This window comes from Macaca mulatta, chromosome X (genome assembly GCF_049350105.2).
Source record: "Macaca mulatta isolate MMU2019108-1 chromosome X, T2T-MMU8v2.0, whole genome shotgun sequence".
Taxonomy (NCBI): domain Eukaryota; kingdom Metazoa; phylum Chordata; class Mammalia; order Primates; family Cercopithecidae; genus Macaca; species Macaca mulatta.
Window position 1 is genome coordinate 49,217,482 of NC_133426.1, and position 20,642 is coordinate 49,238,123.

Consider the following 20,642-nt stretch of genomic DNA (forward strand, 5'->3'; position numbering starts at 1 on the left):
TACTCGGGAGGCTGAGATGGGAGGATTGCTCGAGCCCAGGAGGTCAAGGCTGCAGTAAGTCAAGATCGTGCCACTGCACCCCAGCCTAGGCGACAGAGCAAGACCCTGTCTCAAAAAATCCCCAAAAAGTAACATGCATAAAACATACAGGGTCAATATCCCCAAAATGCAAGGAGCTCCTCCAATTCAATAACTATAAACTGCAGGAAATCCCTGACTGAAAAATAAGCAATGGACATAATCAGATATTTCATAACATAAGGTATACAGGCCGGGAACGGTAGCTCATGCCTATAATCCCACCACTTTGGGAGGCCAAGGCGGGCAGATCACCTGAGGTCAGGAGTTCGAGACCAGCCTGGCCAAGATGGTGAAACCCCATCTCTATTTATTGTAAAAATACAAAAAAATTAGCTGGGCGTGGTGGAAGGCACCACCATGCAAGGCCTGTAATCCCAGCTACTCGGGAGGCTTAGGCAGGAGAATCGCTTGAACCCGGAGGCAGAGGTTGCAGTGAGCTGAGAACATGCCATTGCACTCCAGCCTGGGCGACAAGAGTGAAACTCCATCGCATGCACGCACGCACACACACACACACAGAAAAAGAAAAGAAAAAAGAAAAGAAAAAAAGAAAGAAATACAAATCACAGCCGGGTGCAGAAGCAGGAGAATTGCTTGAACCTGTGAGGCAGAGGTTGCAGTGAGCCGAGATTACGCCACCGCACTCCAGCCTGGGGAACAACAGCAAAACTCCATTTCAAAAAAAAAAAAAAAAAGAACTAGTACACTTTGGGAGACTGAGGCAGGACAATCACTTGAGGCTGGGAGTTTGAGACCAGCCTGGGCAACTTAGCAAGACCCCCCCATCTCTCTAAAATTAAAAAATTAGCCTTGCATGGTGGTGCCTGCCTGTAGTCCAAGTTACTGGGGAGACTGAGATGGGAGGACTGCTTGAGCCCAGGAGTTGGAGGCTGCAGTGAGCTATGATGCCACTTACTTTATTGATAAATAAGTGTCTTAGACTGTTTATGTTGCTATAAAGGAATAACTGAGGCTAAGTTATTTATTTATTTATTTATTTATTTATTTATTTCTGAGACAGAGTCTAACTCTGTCACCCAGGCTGGAGTGCAATGGCACAATCTCAGCTCACTGCAACCTCTGCCTCCCGGGTTTAAGCGATTCTCATGCCTCAGCCTCCAAGTAGCTGGGACTGCAGGCATGTGCCACCATGCCTGGCTAATTTTTGTATTTTAAGTAGAGACGAAGGTTTCACCATGTTGACCAGAATGGTCTCGATCTCTTGACTTCGTGATCCACCCACCTCGGCCTCCCAAAGTGCTGGGATTACAGGTGTGAGCCATCGCGCCTGGCCTTTGCCAGGCTCTTTTCAACAACCAGTTCTCCAGGGAACTAAGTGAGAACTCATTCACTCCCTCCCTGAGAGATCCACCCGCAAGATCCAAACACCTCTAATCAGGCCCCTTCTCCAACACTGGGGATCAAATGTTAACACGAGGGTTGGTGGAGCCAAACCATATCTAAACCATGGCAGTAAGCTTTTATGTGTTATTTGTGACAATTCATCAATCTATATGCTTATATATCAGTGTATGCGATACCGTGATTAAACAGGTTTAAAAATTCTTCTAGAGTGACAGGGAACAATAGCTAGGAATACTTTGTTAAGTAGAAAAAGCAATTTCAGAAGTGTGCAGGCGACTTCTGGGGAATTGGTCACAGTCTCTTTTTTAACCTGGCAGGGGTTACACGTATATTAATTTTACAATTCATTAAACTGTTTATGTACATTGTATGCATGTTCTTCTCTATTAGTTATATATCACCATTTTAAAAGCTAGAGAGAGAAGGACTTCCAGAATGGTGGGACGAGGAGCTTGGTGGACCTTCTCCCCAACAAGGCAAGCATAACTGGTGGAAATTATTAAAAAATAAAACAACAACCCCCTGGGAATTGTCAAAGGTCATGTCGCAAATGGAGACACATTTATTCAAGAAAATAGGCTGGGTGCGGTGGCTCACGCCTGTAATCTCAGCACTTTGGGAGGCCAAGGTGGGTGGATCATCTGAGGTCAGGACTTTGAGAGCATCCTGGCCAACATGGTGAAACCTCGTCTCTACTAAAAATTTAAAAAAAAAAAAAAAAAAATAGCTGGGTGTGGTGGCACATGCTTGTAATTCCAGCTACTGGGGAGGCAGAGGCAGGAGAATTGCTTGAACCCAGGAGGCAGAGGTTGCAGTGAGCAAAGCTCACGCCACTGCACTCCAGCATGGGCAACAAGAGTGAAACTCCATCTCAAAAATAAAAATAAAAAATAAAAAAAAAAATAAAATAGGCCGGGCGTGGTGGCTCACACCTGTAATTCTAGCACTTTGGGAGGCCGAGGCAGGTGAATCACCTGAGGTCGGGAGTTTGAGACCAGACTGGCCAACATGGTGAAACCCCATTTCTACTAAAAATACAAAAATTAGCAGGGAGTGGTGGTGCACGCCTATAATTCCAGCTACTCGGGAGGCTGCGGCAGGAGTATTGCTTGAATGTGGGAGGCAGAGGCTACAGTGAGCTGAGATGGTGCCATTACACTCCAGTCTGGGCAACAGAGCTAGACTCCGTTTCAACAAAACAAAACAAAAACCCAAAAACAATAACAACAACAACAACAAAACCTTAAGGGAAGGGGAAGGTATGATGACACTATTTCATCAAATAGAGAAGATTAACAAAGGAGTAAAAATTACAAAAAACCCACAAATTGCCAGGTGCGGTGGCTCATGCCTGTAATCCCAGCACTTTGGGAGGCTGATGCAGGCAGATCACGAGGTCAGGAGATCCAGATCATCCTGGCTAACGTGGTGAAACCCCGTCTCTAATAAAAATAGAAAAAAATTAGTCTAGCATGGTGGTGGGCACCTGTAGTCTTAGCTACTTGGGAGGCTGAGGCAGGAGAATGGTGTGAACCTGGGAGGCAGAGCTTGCAGTGAGCAGAGATTGCGCCACCGCACTCCAGGCTGGGCGACAGAGTGAGACTCAGTCTCAAAACAAAACAAAACAAAACCCCGCAAATCTTGAAGTTGAATAGTACTGTATAATAACCCAAATGAGAAGAGAGAAAAGAAAAAAAAATTCACTAGAGGGGATAACAGTAAATTAGAGTTGGCAGGCGAAAGCACCAGTGAACTAGTAGAGAGAACAATATGGATTATGCAAACTGAAGACTAGACAGTAGAAAGAATCAAGAAAAATGAACACAGCATCAGAGAAATATCGGACACCATTAGGTGCACCAACACACAAGTAACATCAATACCACCAGAAGTGGAGACATGCAAGATGAAAGGGGAACATTAAACATACATACATACATATATGAAAGAAGTGGAGACAGGAAGTATCATGGCTGCGAGTAGCTGGAGCCTGTGTCACAAGCAGTAAAGGAACTTACCAAGACAGTCATAGCTAAAGAAAAGCAGATTTGGCTGGGCACGGTGGCTCACGCCTGTAATCCCAGCACTTTGGGAGGCCGAGGCAGGCGGATCATGAGGTCAGGAGATTGAGACCATCCTGGCTAACCTGGTGAAACCCCGTTTCTACTAAAAATACAAAAAAAAAAAAAAAAAAAAAAAAAAAAATTAGCCGGGCGTGGTAGTGGGCGTCTGTAGTCCCAGCTACTTGGGAGGCTGAGGCAGGGGAATGGCGCGAACCCGGAAGGCAGAGCTTGCAGTGAGCCAAGATCACGCCACTGCACTCCAGCCTGGGCGACAGAGCAAGATTCTGTCCCAGAAAACAAAAACAAAAACAAAACAAAACAAAACAAAAAAACAAGAAAAGCAGATTTAGGCCAGGCACTGTGGCTCACACCTGTAATCCCAGCACACTGGGAGGCCGAGGTGGGCGGATCATTTGAGGTCAGGAGTTTGAGACCAGCCTGGCCAACATGGTGAAACTCCATCTCTACTAAAAATACAAAAATTAGCCGGGCATGGTGGTGCATGCCTGAAATACCAGCTACTTGGGAGGCTGAGACAGGAGAATCACCTGAACTCAGGAGGCGGAGGTTGCAGTGAGCCAAGATTGCGCCACTGTACTCCAGCCTTGGCAACAGAGGGAGACTCCATCCCCCCCAAAAAAAAATAAAAATAAAAAAGGCCAGGTGCAGTGGCTCACGCCTGTAATATCAGCACTTTGGGAGGCTGAGGCGGGAGGATCATCTGAGGTCAGGAGTTTGAGACCAGCCTGATCAACATGGAGAAACCCTGTCTCTACTAAAGAAAATACAAAATTAATTCCAGCTACTCAGGAGGCTGAGGCAGGAGAATTGCTTGAACCTGGGAGATGGAGGTTGCGGTGAGCCGACATCATGCCATTGCACTACAGCCTGGGCAACAACAGCTAAACTCTGTCTCAAAAAAAAAAAAAAAAAAAAGAAAGAAAGAAAGAAAAAAAGAAAAGCAGATTTGTTAGAGAAAGTATGAAGATACATTGCAGGGTACAACAGGCAGCAGAGAAGGGGCTGTCTGCTAAGAGGTGTGGGCTGGAGGTTCAAGCTGGAGGGGCCTACCAGGTGGAATGAGGTCATTGTGCCAGCAGGTTGCTTGTGATTAGCCATCTCTCAGAACAATTGTTCATTGTTCTTCCCAGCCTGGGGCCCTTCCTGAACTAGGGCCCCTTCCTTGTTGCTTAGTTATCAGGACTCCACAGGAAGGAACAGAAAAAAATGTCCAAAGAAATAACAGCTAAAGACTTCCCACATTTGACAGAGAAACTTTTTTTTTTTTTGAAATGGGGTCTCCTGTCACCAAGGCTGGGGTGCAGTGGCTCAACACAGCTCACTGCAGCCTCGACCTCCCAGACTCAAGCGATCCTCCCACCTCAGCATCCGAAGTAGATGAGACTACAGGCACACACCACCATGCCCAGGTTTTTTTTAAAATTATTATTTGTAGAGATGAGGTCTTGTTATGTTGCCCAGGGTGGTCTCAAACTCCTGGGCTCAAGGGATCTTCCATCCAAGGCCTCTCAAACTGTTGGGATTACAGGCATGAGCCACCATGCCCAGCCTGATGGAGAAACTTGCTTTTTTTAATTTTTTTTTTTCAGATGGAGTCTCCCTCTGTCAACCAGACTGGAGTGCAGTGGCTCAATCTCAGCTCGCTGCAACCTCCACCTCCCTGGTTCAAGCGATTCTCCTGCCTCAGCCTCCCGAGTAGCTGGGATTACAGGTGCCTGCAACCATGTTAGGCTAATTTTTGTCTTCTTCTTTCTTTCTTTCTTTTTTCTTTTTCTTTTTTTTTTTTTTTGAGACAAAGTCTCGCTCTGTTGCCCAGGCTGGAGTGCAGTGGCATGATCTGAGCTTACTGCAACCTTCACCTCCTGGGTTCAAGCAATTCTCTGCCTCAGCCTCCCGAGTAGCTGGGATTACAGGTGCCCACCACCACACCCAGCTAGTTTTTGTAGTTTTTAGTAGAGACAGGGTTTCACCATATTGGCCAGGCTGGTCTCAAACTCCTGGCCTCAGGTGATCTGCCCACCTCGGCCTCCCAAAATGCTGGGATTACAGGCGTGAGCCACCGTGCCTGGCCTTTTTGCCTTTTTTTTTTTTTGAGACGGAGTTTCACTCTTGTTGCCCAGGCTGGAGTGCAATGGTGCAATCTTGGCTCACTGCAACCTCTGCCTCCCAGGTTCAAGTGATTGTCCTGCCTCAGCCTCCTGAGTAGCTGGGATTACAGGCATGCGCCACCATGCTTGGCTAATTTTGTATTTTTAGTAGAGACAGGGCTTCACCATGTTGGTCAGGCTGGTCTCGAACTCCTGACCTGAAGTGATCTGCCCATCTAAGCCTCCCAAATTACTATGACTATAGGCGTGAGCCACCACGTGGGTCCCTGATGGAGAAACTTTAATCTACACTTCCAAGAAGTTCAATGAACAAGTAGGATAAATGCAAAGAGGTCCACACCCAGTGTAGGATCCCTGAGTTCCACCTCCTTTCTTTTTGTCTTCTGACCTAAAATCAGAGTGCTTTGGCCATTCTTCCACCCAGTGAGCTGTAGGTTTTTCTCAGCAGGCTTGAACCCAAACCAAGGCCTTGAACATTCCCAGGCATTGATAAAGGTATTTGGGTTATTGCCCAAACACTGAAAGAAACTGACCCTAGCCCTAAGCAAATTCCTTAAAGCCTCATATAAACTCCATACCGTGACCCTTTAGCTGTGGACATACCTAGGAAGAACATCCCTTTTCTCTTGCTGTCCCTCATAAGGACAGAGTGTGGTCTCTGTCTCTGCAGCACTCTGCATGTAAATTCCCCCAATATGCATTTTGGGTTTATCACCCTGGCATTTAGTGCTTTTTTTTTTTGGAAACCCAACTCATGCTATCTCTGGATGATTTTGTAGCAGGATGAGCCACAAGACAAAACCCCTCAGACACTGGGTTAAAGAAGGAAGAGGCTTTATTCGGCTGGGAGGATCAGCAAACTTGCATCTCAAGAACCAAGTCCCCGAAGAAAGAGTTCCTGGCCCTTTTAAGGGCTTACAACTCTAAGGGGTTCATGTGAAAGGGTCGTGATAGATTGAACAAGCATGGGGTATGTGACTAGGTGGGGGTGGTGAGCAAGGCAGGTGTTTCTCCATACTATAGTCTGTGATCTATAGATAGCACAAGTGGTTAGGGTGTGGGTTAATCTTTAACCTACAGGCCTGGCCAGTGGTGCCGATCAGTCTGTTATTTTTTAGTTTTTACTTCCTCCTTTTCTTTGGAGACAGGGGACAGTAGGAGAAATGGCCTCGCTCCTCATTCCCCCCTTTGAGAACCTCACTCACTAGTGGGAGTTCTCATTCTCATCCTCACTATCTAGATCTTCCTGTGAGACAGATCAATAGTGATTCATGTAGTATACTTGTGCTGAGGTCTTTTGATGAACTAAGGTGATAACGATGCCTCTTAGTAACTGGAGAAATACAGGTAACATACAGGGGAGTAACATGCAGGTTCCTAACACTATTATTATTCCCATTGTAAGAGTTTTAACTCCTCCTAGAGCTGGAAACCATTTTCCAAACAGGGATCCAGGATCAAACCTATGCCAAACCTGCATGGGTACATGTGCCAGCTTTGTCATGTCTCTTTTTTTTTTTTTTTTTTTTTGAGACGGAGTCTCGCTCTGTCGCCCAGGCTGGAGTGCAGTGGCCAGATCTCAGCTCACTGCAAGCTCCGCCTCCCGGGTTCACGCCATTCTCCTGCCTCAGCCTCCCGAGTAGCTGGGATTACAGGCGCCTGCCACCTCGCCCGGCTAGTTTTTTTGTATTTTGTAGTAGAGACGGGGTTTCACCGTGTTAGCCAGGATGGTCTCGATCTCCTGACCTCGTGATCCGCCTGTCTCGGCCTCCCAAAGTGCTGGGATTACAGGCTTGAGCCACCGTGCCCGGCCTGTCATGTCTCTTAACTATAGTTTCGACTACTTGTCCTTGACATCTCTTTGCAGACAGCAATTGGTCAAGTTGAATTTTTCACAGACTCCTCCTTCAGCTGCCAGCAAATAGTCTAAGGTCAATCTATTCTGATAGATGGCATTTCTCATGTGGGTTTCCTGCTGGGCTAAAAGAGTCAAAGCTCTGTCAGTTGCATTAGTGATTATTTCTTTTTTTTTTTTTTTTTTTTTGAGACGGAGTCTCTCTCTGTCCCCCAGGCTGGAGTGCAGTGGCCGGATCTCAGCTCACTGCAAGCTCCGCCTCCCAGGTTCACGCCATTCTCCTGCCTCAGCCTCCCGAGTAGCTGGGACTACAGGCGCCTGCCCTCGCCCAGCTAGTTTTTTGTATTTTTTTAGTAGAGACGGGGTTTCACCGTGTTAGCCAGGATGGTCTCCATCTCCTGACCTCGTGATCCGCCCGTCTCGGCCTCCCAAAGTGCTGGGATTACAGGCTTGAGCCACCGCGCCCGGCCATTAGTGATTATTTCTAAGATGGTCTGTAACTGTATGATCCAGTTGAGCATGTAGACGATGTAGATGGGGGTACAGTATCCCCATGAGCCATCTTGTGCCCTTGTGGCAGGCCTATAGTACTGTATGATCCTTTTGAGGCACCACACGTCATCTTTTCAATTTCCTATAGCCATGCTCCTCTTTTCTAGGGAGGCATTGACAGGGAAACCTAGGAGCTCGCCTATTTTTACAGGCAGTAGGAAAAATGATGACTTAATGGTGCCAATGACACAACTACCTGCCCATTGATCAGGTAACTGAGTGTAGGCTCTGTGCCTACATATGCAGTATAGTCCAGCAGGAGCCGTCCAGTCTTGATGAGATTCTGGATGGGCCTAAGCAGTCTGTAATTTAGGAAATTTACTGAAGGGATTCTTTTCAGTATGGTTTAGACCCCACCAGGTGACTGTCCCTGTGTCCCTGTTGTGCTGTTATACAGCTTCTGTCCTAGACAATTCAGCCTTCCTACAGGGATGGTGAAGTCTTTTCCTTTTCTAGCTATGCAGTATTGTCCAATAATTGAGGTTTTCAAGACCCAGAAGTTGCTAGTTTGGGCCTTCTGGACTGGAATTATGTCAGGAACTGGATCAGTAGGCACCAATTCTTGGGCTTCCCAAGGCCATCAGTCTCCCATAGCGGTTCCCCCACATACATAACAGGAAGTAACATTGAGGGAATGAGCTACATTTTCTGCTAACTGGAGAAACAAGTTCTTTGTCCTTTTTTGTGGAGGCTCTGGTGCTGGCAGATTCAGCTCATCATAAAAGGTCTGAAACACTGGTTTGGGAGATCACTTGTGGACTTCCCCTTGGACTAAAATATTTACTTGGGGATCCAGTCCAGTTCCATCAATTCCTAGAATTACATACTCTCCTGTTTTCCAATGGGGATGAAGGGGATTGGTAATTAGTAGTTCTAATGGGTTACAGTGACCACTAGTGCAGGAAGATTTACTTTTTCCTTTTTGAAGGCAGACAGGGTCCTTCTCATCTTTTTTTTCCAGGTGGTCTAAATGACACAGGACCAGTAACTACATTCATCACTACACAGTCCTAATTCATGACAAACATACTTATTTTCTACTATATAGCCCCATTCCCAATGTAGAGAGCTACATCTTATTCTATTTCCATATGGGTCACTGTTGATTGTCACACAGGCATAAAATTTTAAGATAATTTGTTTAGGGACTCCTTTATTTTCTGTTCTAATTATTACTTTACTCGTATCAGCTTTTCCCCAGCTGCCAGTCCTCAATCTTATTTCAAAAACAGAAGTCATAGGGGGCTCAGATGGGTTATAGTACACATCAGGCTGGTCATTCCTGGGCAACATACCTTGTATATAGCCTTGTATATACATACCTGGGCTATATACCTTGTATAGCATTATACAAACAAGTTCCTTTTAGAGTCCCAGTACACTCATAATAACTATAAAATAATAGGACTGCAGCAACCTTTTATCCTACCTTAGTGACTTGATTTTGTCCTACCTTAGTGACTGGGAATAGTCCTCAGTCTGAGGAAGGTCAGTTGAAGTCCTTACTGTACAAGTCCAAACTTTAAGGAAAATTAGTCCCATGATGAGTTTTCTCACGCTTTGGCCATACGTGGACCAGTCAGCTTATGGGTGTGACTGGAGCAGAGCTTATCATCTTCTTCAGAGTCACTTTGCAGGGGTTGTCCAGGCTTGGTCTCACCTCCCAGGTCTCCTGTGCTGCAGGTTTTACCTGGCTGTGTTGGATCCAGGCTGGGATTCCCTCTACCTTTGTGGCTCTGGGAGTGATCAAGACGACGGTCTGGGGTCCTTTCCACCATGGCCACAAGGGTCCTACATTCCAATCCTTGATCCATACCTGATCACCTGGGGAGAAATGGTGAACTGGGGAGAATAAGCTGATGGGGCACCTTTCATTTACCCAGGCTGAAATTGTTGTGTAATTTTCCCTAAAACCTGTAGCTGTCGCTGTAACTCAATTTCACCTAACTCTCGAGGAGTGCCTGGGAGTCCCCGTAGTATGGGAGGAGGCCTATGATATAATATTTCATAAGGGGAATATCCTGTTCTTCTAGAAGGGGTACATCTAATCTTAAACAATACCATAGGGAGATCTTGTACCCACTTTAATCCTGTTTCTTGACACACTTTCCCTAAACTATTTTTGATAGTCCGATTCATCCGCTCCACCTTTCTGAAACTTTGTGGTCGGTAGGTAGTATGTAGTTTCCATGTGATCCCCAATACCTTTGCTGTCACCAGATTGCCTAATGAGGGGTGAATCTACCCATGCTGGAAACACAGCAGGTCAAAACTCCCATGCTGATCAGTAGTGGGATCGCGACTATGAATAGCCACTGCACTCCAGCCTGGGCAACATAGCAAGATCCCATCTCTCTAAAAAAAAAGGCTATAGGGTTAATTCATTCATTCGTTCATTCATTCATTCATTCATTCATTCATCCATCCACTGAGACGGGGTCTTGCTGTGTCACCTAGCCTGGAGTGCAGTGGTGCAATCAGGACTCACTGTAACATCCACCTCTCCCGCTCAAGTGATTCTTCTGCCTCAATCCCCGAAGTAGCTAGACTACAGGTGTTTGCCATCATGTCAGGCTACATTTTTATTTTTATTTATTTATTTTTTGAGATGGAGTCTCACTCTGTCACCAGGCTGGAGTGCAGTGGCGTGATCACGGCTCACTGCAACCTCTTGGGTTCAAGTGATTCTCATGGCTCAGCCTCCTGAGTAGCTGGGATTACAGGCATATGCCACCGCACCCAAGTAATTTTTTTTTTTTTTTTTTTTTTTTTTTTTTTTTTTGAGACGGAGTCTCGTGCTGTCGCCCAGGCTGGAGTGCAGTGCCACGATCTCGGCTCACTGCAAGCTCCGCCTCCCCAGTTCACGCCATTCTCCTGCCTCAGCCTCCCCAGTAGCTGGGACTACAGGCGCCTGCCACCTCGCCCGGCAAGTTTTTTTTTGTATTTTTTAGTAGAGACGGGGTTTCACCATGTTAGCCAGGATGGTCTCGATCTCCTGACCTCGTGATCCACCCGTCTCGGCCTCCCAAAGTGCTGGGATTACAGGCTTGAGCCACCGCGCCCGGCCAACTAATTTTTGTATTTTTTTTTTTTTTTTTTTGAGACGGAGTCTTGCGCTGTGGCCCAGGCTGGAGTGCAGTGACCGGATCTCGGCTCACTGCAAGCTCCGCCTCCCGGGTTCACGCCATCCTCCTGCCTCAGCCTCCCGAGTAGCTGGGACTACAGGCGCCTGCCACCTCGCCCGGCTAGGTTTTTTTTTTTGTATTTTTCAGTAGAGACGGGGTTTCACCGTGTTAGCCAGGATGGTCTCGATCTCCTGACCTCGTGATCCGCCCGTCTCAGCCTCCCAAAGTGCTGGGATTACAGGCTTGAGCCACCGCGCCCGGCCGTAATTTTTGTATTTTTAGTAGAGATGGGTTTTCACCATGTTGGCAGGATGGTCTTGATCTCCTGACCTTGTGATCTGCCCATCTCGGCCTCCCAAAGTGCTGGGATTAAAGCCGTGAGCCACAGTGCCTGACCTTTATTTTTTACTTTTAGGAGAGACAGGGTCTCACTATGTTGCCCAGGCAGGTCTGGAACTCCTGGGCTCAAGTGATCCTCCTGCTTCAGCCTCCCAAAGTGTTGGGGGGATTACAGACATGAGCCACTGCGACTGGCATGGGGTTTCTTTTAGGGGGACAAAAATGTTCTAAATTTACAATGGGATGATGATTGCACAATCCTGTGACTATACTAAAACCAATTGTATACTTTAAATGGGTGAATTGTATGGTATGTAAATTATATATAATATCTCAATTTATCTGTTAAAAAGTTACTAAAAGGTTGCAATAGATTATCTACCCATGACCTCGTGTATTTCAAATAAAAAGTCTGAAAGTTGTTCCAGAAAAATACAGGTTACATGGTTTGGTTTTGTTGTTGTTGTTGTTCTGATTCTTAACATGAAAATATATATTTTGTTTACATTCGAGTAGCTAAGTTTTTCTTTCTTTCTCTTTTCTTTTGGTATTTTTAAAAATTTTTAGTTTCGGGGGTGGCCCAGCGCAGTGACTCATGCCTGTAATCCCAGCACTTTGGGAGGCCGAGGTGGGCAGATCTCAAGGTCAGGAGATCGAGACCATCCTGGCCAACATGGTGAAACCCCATCTCCACTAAAAATACAAACATGAACTGGGTGTGATGGTGGGCGCCTATAATCCCAGCTACTCAGGAGGCTGAGGCAGGAGGCAGAGGTTGCGATGAGCCGAGATGGCGCCATTGCACTTCAGCCTGGGCGACAGTCTGAGACTCCATCTCAAAACAAGGAAAAAATGTTCAGGGATACATGTGCAGGTTTGTTACATAGATAAACATGTGTGATGGGGATTTGTTGTACAGATTATTTCATCCCCCAGGCATTAAGTCTGGTAACCATTAGTTATTTTTCCTGATCCTCTCCCTCCTCCCATCCTCCAATCTCCAATAGGCCCCAGTGTGTATTGTTCCCCTCTATGTGTTCATGTGCTCTCATCATTTAGCTCCCGCTTATACTGAGGACATGCAGTACTTGGTTTCCTGTTCCTGCATTAGTTTGTAAAGGATAATGGTCTCCAACTCCATCCATGTCCCTGCAAAGGACATGATCTCATTCTTTTGTATGGCTGCAGCTAAGCTTTTCACAAAGAGCTTAATAACATACTGAAGGTGAGGACGCTGGTAGTAGCAGTCAGACTTGAACCCAGGCTGCCTAGCACCAGAGTTTGGAGTCGTACCCAGTTCTCCACATTGGCTCAGGGCTTGTGCTATGTTTTCAGCCTAGCTTTGTCCACTGCCCTTCTTCACCTTCCATCCTTCCCCATACCCTTGCAAGCCTCCTGCCCCCAAGGTTCATTAAGGCAGACTCCAGAGTCAGGTACTGTTCACAGTCCCCGAAAAGTACCCAAGGGTTTTCATGTCTGGCTGTATTTGCCATGATAGAACCTCTGCATGAAAGGTGAGGGGGTCTGTGGGGCAGGCGACTATCCATGACATTATTGTCCTTACAGCCCAGAGCGATAAAGGCTAGGGGATTGAAGAGGCAGGCTAGGGGATTGAAGAGGCGGAGAAAGCGGCTGGGACTCTCCATAGAAATTATCTCAGTCCTGCCCTTTAAATTCACTTTCTAGCAGCAGCTCCTTGAATTTACATCCGAGCCACGCCTCCAATTAAACTGTCTCCGCACCCTCATCTCAAGTAATTCCCAGAGCTCCACCTCCTTAAATAATCTTGGGTCCTGCCATTTGAACACCTTACCTTCCTATCTCCCTCTAATAAAGCGCAGAAAACATTTCTCAAATAACACCTTTAGGATTATCTCCAAATATGGTCACACACACACGCAAACTCCATTCGGCCCACCCTGGAGAATGTTACTTCAAAATTTGGCTCTTGTGGGGAACATCACACACCAGGGCCTGTCGTGGGGTGGGGGGAAGGGGGAGGGATAGCATTAGGAGATATACCTAATGTAAATGACGAGTTAATGGGTGCAGCACACCACCATGGCACATGTTGTATGTAAAAAACCTGCACGTTGTGCACACGTACCCTGAAACTTAAAGTATTAAAGAAAAAAAAAATTGGCTCCTGAACCTTCCAGAGCACACCCTTTAATTAGCCTCTAACCGTCATCCCATTCCTGACATCGCAAGCCCAGCCCCCATGGGCCCCTAGGCTCCATCCCCGTGACTCACATTTCAGGCCTGCCCCTTCGCCGCGTGCTCGCCCCAGCACTCTCCAGGCCTCGCCCCCTCGGAAAGAACCCTCGAAGCCCCGCCGGCCAGAAAGAGGATCCAGCTCCGCACTCTCAACTAGTCTGGCCCTCGCCTACTGCGATAACCCTCAAGGAATATTCTAGGATAACCCCAAGGCTCCTCCCCTTCGAAGCACCCTCCGATCTCCGCCCTCCCAAATCGCGCCCCTTGGCCCCACCCAAGGCAGGGCAGTAGCTGCTGACCCCCCAGGCCTGCTCCTCTCTGAACCCAGCTCCTCTCCGAACCTGCCCCCTGGGAGGCCCAGTTCCAGTCACGCACCCTACTTGGGGCGCAGGCGCAATGGCCCGCCCTGTGCACCAGCGCCGCCACGTCGGTCGCAGCTTCCGCCGCCAGGAGGCGCGCGTCCAGCCGCGCCAAGCGCTGTCGGGCGCTGGGGCCTGCGGGCAGAAGGGGCCCAGGCCTGCGGGGGAGAGGGGACAGGTCAACGCCGACCCTCGGCCTCGGCCAACCCCCATGCTTCCGGACGCTTGAAGACTAGAAATGCCCCTCAGGATACCCGGCGACCCCTGGCCACTCCCTCGATAGTTTCGGAGGTCGCCGCTGTTCCTCCCCTCGCGCTATCCCCTACCATCGCGGGTAGCCGGTGCACCCCCGCCTGCTCCCACGGTGTCCCTGGAGATCGCTGTTTGACTGCAATAGTCCTGGACACCTCCGAACTCCCCGCGAGGTCCTCGACTGCCCCCTAATCACCCTGGATGCTCAACTCTTTGCCCACGATATCTCAGGGGACCTGTTTCCCCAGATATCCTGGGAGAACACGGCCTGACCCCATAGCCCTGGGACCCCCAGTTTCCCCTCTAGGTATCCTAGGCAACCCCTGCTACCCCCATGAATTCCCTCGGAGGGCCTGTTCCCCCATGGTCCACGTACCTCCAGATTCCCCTCCACAGGTCCCCTCCCCCCAGTTCACTACAGACCCTGAGTGCCCAGGTGTCCCCAGTGACCACGGGCAGACCCCTCCCCGCACATCTGCACATCTCCCTGGAGACTTCTGAGATCCCCTCCCCTGCTCTGGTGCGCGGCCCTTTCGCTAGGGTGTGGGTGTGAGTAGGGGACCTCGAGCCCAGCCTCCATCGCTGGGCCCCTTCCCCCTGCCACCACCACTTGGGCGTCAGAGCCGCTCTGTTTACCACCTGTCAGAAGGAAAAGGTGTGGAGCAGACAGGTGGGACGAGGGTGGCGGAGACTCGCCCTGTCCTTCCCCAATATCCCCAATTCCTGTACCTCCTCTGTTCCCCCTAGGGTTCGCGGCGCCCCCTGTGCGCGGCTCCATGGCCAGTTGTCGGCCGGGTGGACGCAGGGCAGTCAGCGACGAGTTTTGTGCTCTGGGGCGCACTCACCTGGTGATCCGCTCAGACCTTGGAAACAGGCTGGCGGGTCCCGTGCCTGGCTCCTGGATCTGCGGGGTGGCCTATCTGGCGGCCAGCAAGGAGGCCTAGCTCCGTTAGCCGAGGACGCTGGACTGGCTCCTTTTTTCACCCCAGGATGCTGTTATTCCAGCACAGGAAGGGCAAGTCGAAACCCAGAGAAATTAGAATACTGTCTGACCTCTGACAACTAAAAGCAGGGACGCAGAACTGGACCCTGAGTTTACTAGGGAATTCTGCAATCTCCACCAGAGCTTTGCACATAGTAGGCACTCAGTGTATTTGCAGGGGAGGTTTATCTCCCACTGTCCCTATTGGGAAACTGGAAATGTGTGGTGGGACTGAGTACTGTTTGAGCTTTTGGAGCCAAAGAATGGTTTGGTGCTCTGAGCATTATGAGGTTATGGGACTCAAAAATTGGAAAGGGCAGGCTGGGCACGGTGGCTCATGCCTGTAATCACACTTTGGGAGGCCAAGGCAGGCGGATCACTTGAGGCCAGGAGTTTGAGACCAGCCTGGCCAACATGGCAAAACCCCATCTCTACTAAGATTATAAAAATTAGCTGGGCATGGTAGTGGGTGCCTGTAATCCTAGCTACTCAGGAGGCTGAGGCAGGAGAATCGCTTGAACCTGGGAGGTGGAGGTTGCAGTGAACTGAGGTAGATCCACTGCACTCCAACTTGGGTGACAGAGCAAGACTCCCTCTCAAGAAAGAAAGAAAGAAAGAAAGAAAGAAAGAAAGAGAGAGAGAGAGAGAGAGAAAGAAAGAAAGAAAGAAAGAAAGAAAGAAAGAAAGAAAGAAAGAAAGAAAGAAAGAAAGAAAGAAAGAAAAATTGCAGAGAGCAGGTCCCTTGGAGAGTGAATGAGAGGTGGGACCCAAAATCAAGGAGGGTCTGAATGAATGCATTGGAGTTAGATAGGACACTAGCCGATGTCAGTGGAGGAACGAGGCCTCTTCTGTGTCTGGAAAGGGGAGTGTCTGGAGACATAAGCCCTAAGCAGGGAGCATGCGGACACAGTGTGACTGTAGTGGAAGGAGGAATGGGATTGCAGTGAGAGAGGGCCTTTCACCACTACTTTGCCAAATAAGAAATGTAAGGTCTGAGAGGCTCAGGGACCTGCCCAGGTCCCTGCAACAAGCCAACACCAGTTTCAGGCAGCTTACCTACAACACTCACTTGGTCAGTGACTATTTCACTATGGGCTGTGGATACACTGTGTCCTAATGTCCATTCTGGCTGGTTGTGCAGCCTCTCTGGTTCACCTTTCAGAGGCCCAGTATCCTCGTAGGCGAAAGGGGCTGAACAGTTACTGCTTTCATTCCACCTGCAGTCCCCTGCCTCTTTCACCTCTGACCTGACCTCGTCTAATGGGGGACACCCTGGACCTCCTTCACTACTCCTCCCAGTTCTTGTTGAGACTTCCACACCTGAATCTGGAGAGGGCAGCTTCCAATCTGGGGCTCCAGGTTTTAAGAACCTGTGGATGTGAGAGTGAGGTGCTTACACACTGTGAAGGAGAACTCGAGGCTCTGTAGCTCCATGAATGGGAGGGTCTTGCAGACTGGGGCATTGTCCAAGGGCTGAGGACAGATGGATGGTGAGGGGAGGCATCCAAGCACCAGGCAGAATCTACTAACATCGATCAGGGAGCTTGCCAACTGGATGGGAGACTCTAAGGTCTGGGGATGGGAAACTGCTTTCAGGCTTGGAGGTATTCAGGTTTGAGGAATCATGAAGGAATGAAGGGATCCAAGGATGTCCTCAGGGGATGTGAATTACAGGGGTGGGGGCTCAGGATGCTGGATAGGTGTTCACTGAGAGAGCTGACACCAGCAGGGCGGAAATTCCAGGGGCAGGGGCAAGGACTGGGGCGGAGAGAGTAGTGCATGTGTCACCAAGGCTGCTGGCAGGGTTGGGGGTGTAGAGAGGATGCAGACATGAGGGAGAAACTCCAGCCACTGCATTGTCTGACACCTCAATGTACCCTTCTGGGAAGTGGGGGTAATGAGATATGCATGGTAAGATTGTCAAGAGAGTTCGGAACAAAGCTTCCAAATTGCTGGTGTTGTGCCTAGTCAAGCTATTTGGTAGCAGTGGAGGTGCTTATCTTTAATGTTGATTACAATCACACTATGGGAGAGCAAACCCTCACTTAGCCCTGCCCCACTGTGGATTCAAACCAATGCCCCTCTTAGCCTCGTCCATTTATGAATACAACCCAATTACCCAGCTGGGTGCAGTGGGTCACGCCTGTAATCCCAGCACCTTGGGAGGCGGAGGTGGACGGAGTTTGAGACCAGCCTGGCCAACATGATGAAAGCCTGTCTCTACCAAAACTACAGAAATTAGCCGGGTGTGGTGGTGGGTGCCTTTAGTCCCAGCTACTCGGGAGGCTGAAGCATGAGAATTGCTTGAACCCAGGAGATGGAGGTTGTAGTGAGCTGAGATCGCACCACTGCACTCCAGCCTGGGTGACAGAGCGAAACTCCACCTCAAAAATAATAATAATTATCAGCATCATTTTTAAAAAACCCAATTACCCCTTTTAGCCTCACGTCATTCAAGGATTAAGTTAATTTCTCTCACAGTCCCACCCAATTCATTAATTTAACAAAATATTGTATTTATTTATTTATTTATTTATTTATTAGAGACGAAGTCTTGCTACATTGGCTAGGCTGGTCTCAAAATTCTGGCCTTAGTGATCTTCTCACCTTGGCCTCCCAAAGTGCTGAAATTACAGGCGTGAGTCATCATGCCCAGCCTGTTTTCAGAATTTATATTTGATTTTTTAAAAGACAGGGTCTTGCTCTGTCACTGAGAGTCGAGTGCAGTGGCATGATCATAGCTCATTGTAATCTTGAAGTCTTGGGCTTAAGTGATCCTCCTGTCTCAGTCTCCCAAGTAGCTGGGACTACAGGTGCATGCCACGACACCCAGCTATTTTAAGTTTTAAGGGGTTGAGATATAATTGACTTCAATTTGATAGGTTTTGAATATGTTTATATCAGTGAAACAATCACTACAGTGAAGATACTGAACAGGCTGGGTGTGGTGGCTCACCTCTGTAATCCCAGCACATTGGGAGACAGAGGTGGGAGGACTTTTTGAAGCCAGGAGTTTAAGACCAGCCTGGACAACATAGTGAGATCCCCCTGCCCCAGTCTCTACAAAATGTAAAAAATTTGCCAGGCATTGTGGCACTTACGTGTAGTCCTATCTGTTCAGGAGGATCCCTTGAGCCCAGGAGTTTGAGGTTACAATGAGCTATGATTTGCCTGCAATCCAGCCTGCATGTCAGAATGTGACCCTGTCACTTAAAAAAAAAAAAGAAAGAAAGAAAGAAAAGAAATACTGAGTATAACTATCTCTGCCAAAAGTTTTCTCCTGCCCTTTGTATTTCCTCTTTCCTGCCCTTTTGGCCCCCTCCCTCCAGGCAACCACTAATCCACTTTCTGTCACTGTATATCAGTTTGCATTTTATTAGATTTTTATATAAATGAAATCATATAGCATGTGCTTTTTTGGAGGGTGGGTCTGGCTTCTTTTACCATAATTATTTTTGAGATCCATCCAAATCCTTCATTGTTTTTTATTGCTGAGTTGTATTCCCCTGTATGAGTATACCATAGTTTGTTAACTTATTCATCTACTTTTTTCATTGAAAATTGTTTTCTTTTTTTTTTTTTTTGAGACGGAGTCTCGCTCTGTCGCCCAGGCTGGAGTGCAGTGGCCAGATCTCAGCTCACTGCAAGCTCCGCCTCCCGGGTTCACGCCATTCTCCTGCCTCAGCCTCCCGAGTAGTTGGGACTACAGGCGCCTGCCACCGCGCCCGGCTAGTTTTCTGTATTTTTTAGTAGAGACGGGGTTTCACCGTGTTAGCCAGGATGGTCTCGATCTCCTGACCTCGTGATCCGCCCGTCTCGGCCTCCCAAAGTGCTGGGATTACAGGCTTGAGCCACCGCGCCCGGCCCGAAAATTGTTTTCTTTTTAAGAGATGGGGTCTCACTATGTTGCCCAGGCTGGTCTTGAACTCTTGGGCTGAAACAATCTCCTGCCTCCACCTCCAGCCTCCCAAAGTGCTGGGATTACAGGCATTAGCATTTTAAAAATAGAGACAATGTTTCTACGTTTTTAAAATAGAGACAATGGTTCACTATGTTGCCAAGGCTGGTCTCCAACTCCTGAGCTCAAGAGATCCTCCCACCTCAGCCTCCCAAAGTGCTGCAATTACTGGCCTCATTCAACTATTAATGGGCATTTGGGTTATTTCCAGTTTTTGGATATTAACAAATATTATGAACTGAATTGTGTCCACCCATAAATATGTATATATATTTTGTTGTTGTTTTGTTTTTTTGAGAGAAGTCTCACTCTTATCCCCCAGGTTTGAGTGCAATGGCTCGATCTCGGCTCACTGCAACCTCTGCCTCCCGGGTTCAAATGATTCTCCTGCCTCTGCCTCCCAAGTAGCTGGGATTAAGTCACCTGACACCATGCCCGGCTAATTTTTGTATATTTTAGTAGAGATGGGGTTTCACTATGTTGGCCAGGCTGGTCTTGAACTCCTGACCTCAGGTGATCCACCTGCCTCAGCCTCCAAAAGTGCTGGGATTACAGGCGTTAGCCACCGAGCCCGCCCGGCCCATACTATGGAATTTTACTCATCAATATAAATATATATATGTTAAAGCCCTAACCTCCAATGTGACTGTATCTGCACATAGCTTCTTTAGGAGGCAATTAAGGTAAAATGAGGTCATTAAGGTGGAGCCCTAATCAGATAGGACTGTGGCCTTGTAAGAAACAGAAGAGAGGCCGGGCGCGGTGGCTCAAGCCTGTAATCCCAGCACTTTGGGAGGCCGAGACGGGCGGATCACAAGGTCAGGAGATCGAGACCATCCTGGCTAACACGGCGAAACCCCGTCTCTACTAAAAACACAAAAAATTAGCCGGGCGAGGTGTCGGCGCCTGTGGTCCCAGCTACTCGGGAGGCTGAGACAGGAGAATGGCGTAAACCTGGGAGGCGGAGCTTGCAGTGAGCTAAGATCCGGCCACTGCACTCCAGCCTGGGCGACAGAGCCAGACTCCGTCTCAAAAAAAAAAAAAAAAAAAAAAAAGAAACAGAAGAAAGAGAGAGATCTCTGCCTCTCTGTGTGTGTGTCTCTCTCATGCCTTTACTCTCCTTCACTCTCTTAATTCCATGTGAGGACACAGCAAGAAGGCAAGCATCTGCAAGCCAAAAGGAGAGACCTCAACAGGAAACAAATTAGCTACCACCTTGATCTTGGACTTTCCAGCTTCCAGAACTGTGAGAAACTTATGTCGTTTAAACCGCCCAGTCTATGATATTTTGTTACAGTAGTTCTAAACGAATAAGACAAGAAATAAAGGTGCTATGAATATTTGTAAGACAAGGCTATGTAAATG

The 20,642-nt window shown here is 48.1% G+C and overlaps 1 long non-coding RNA gene across 1 annotated transcript in view; it reads right to left on the reverse strand.

Annotated features, from left to right (window-relative positions):
• The window catches only part of LOC144338605 (uncharacterized), a 60,081-nt gene extending 40,773 nt beyond the window's left edge, over nt 1–19,308 (reverse strand). The window contains exon 1 of the long non-coding RNA XR_013412850.1: nt 19,277–19,308. This is a non-coding gene — a long non-coding RNA (uncharacterized LOC144338605). The remainder of the gene's footprint in view (nt 1–19,276) is intronic.
• Between the last annotated feature and the right edge of the window lie 1,334 nt (nt 19,309–20,642).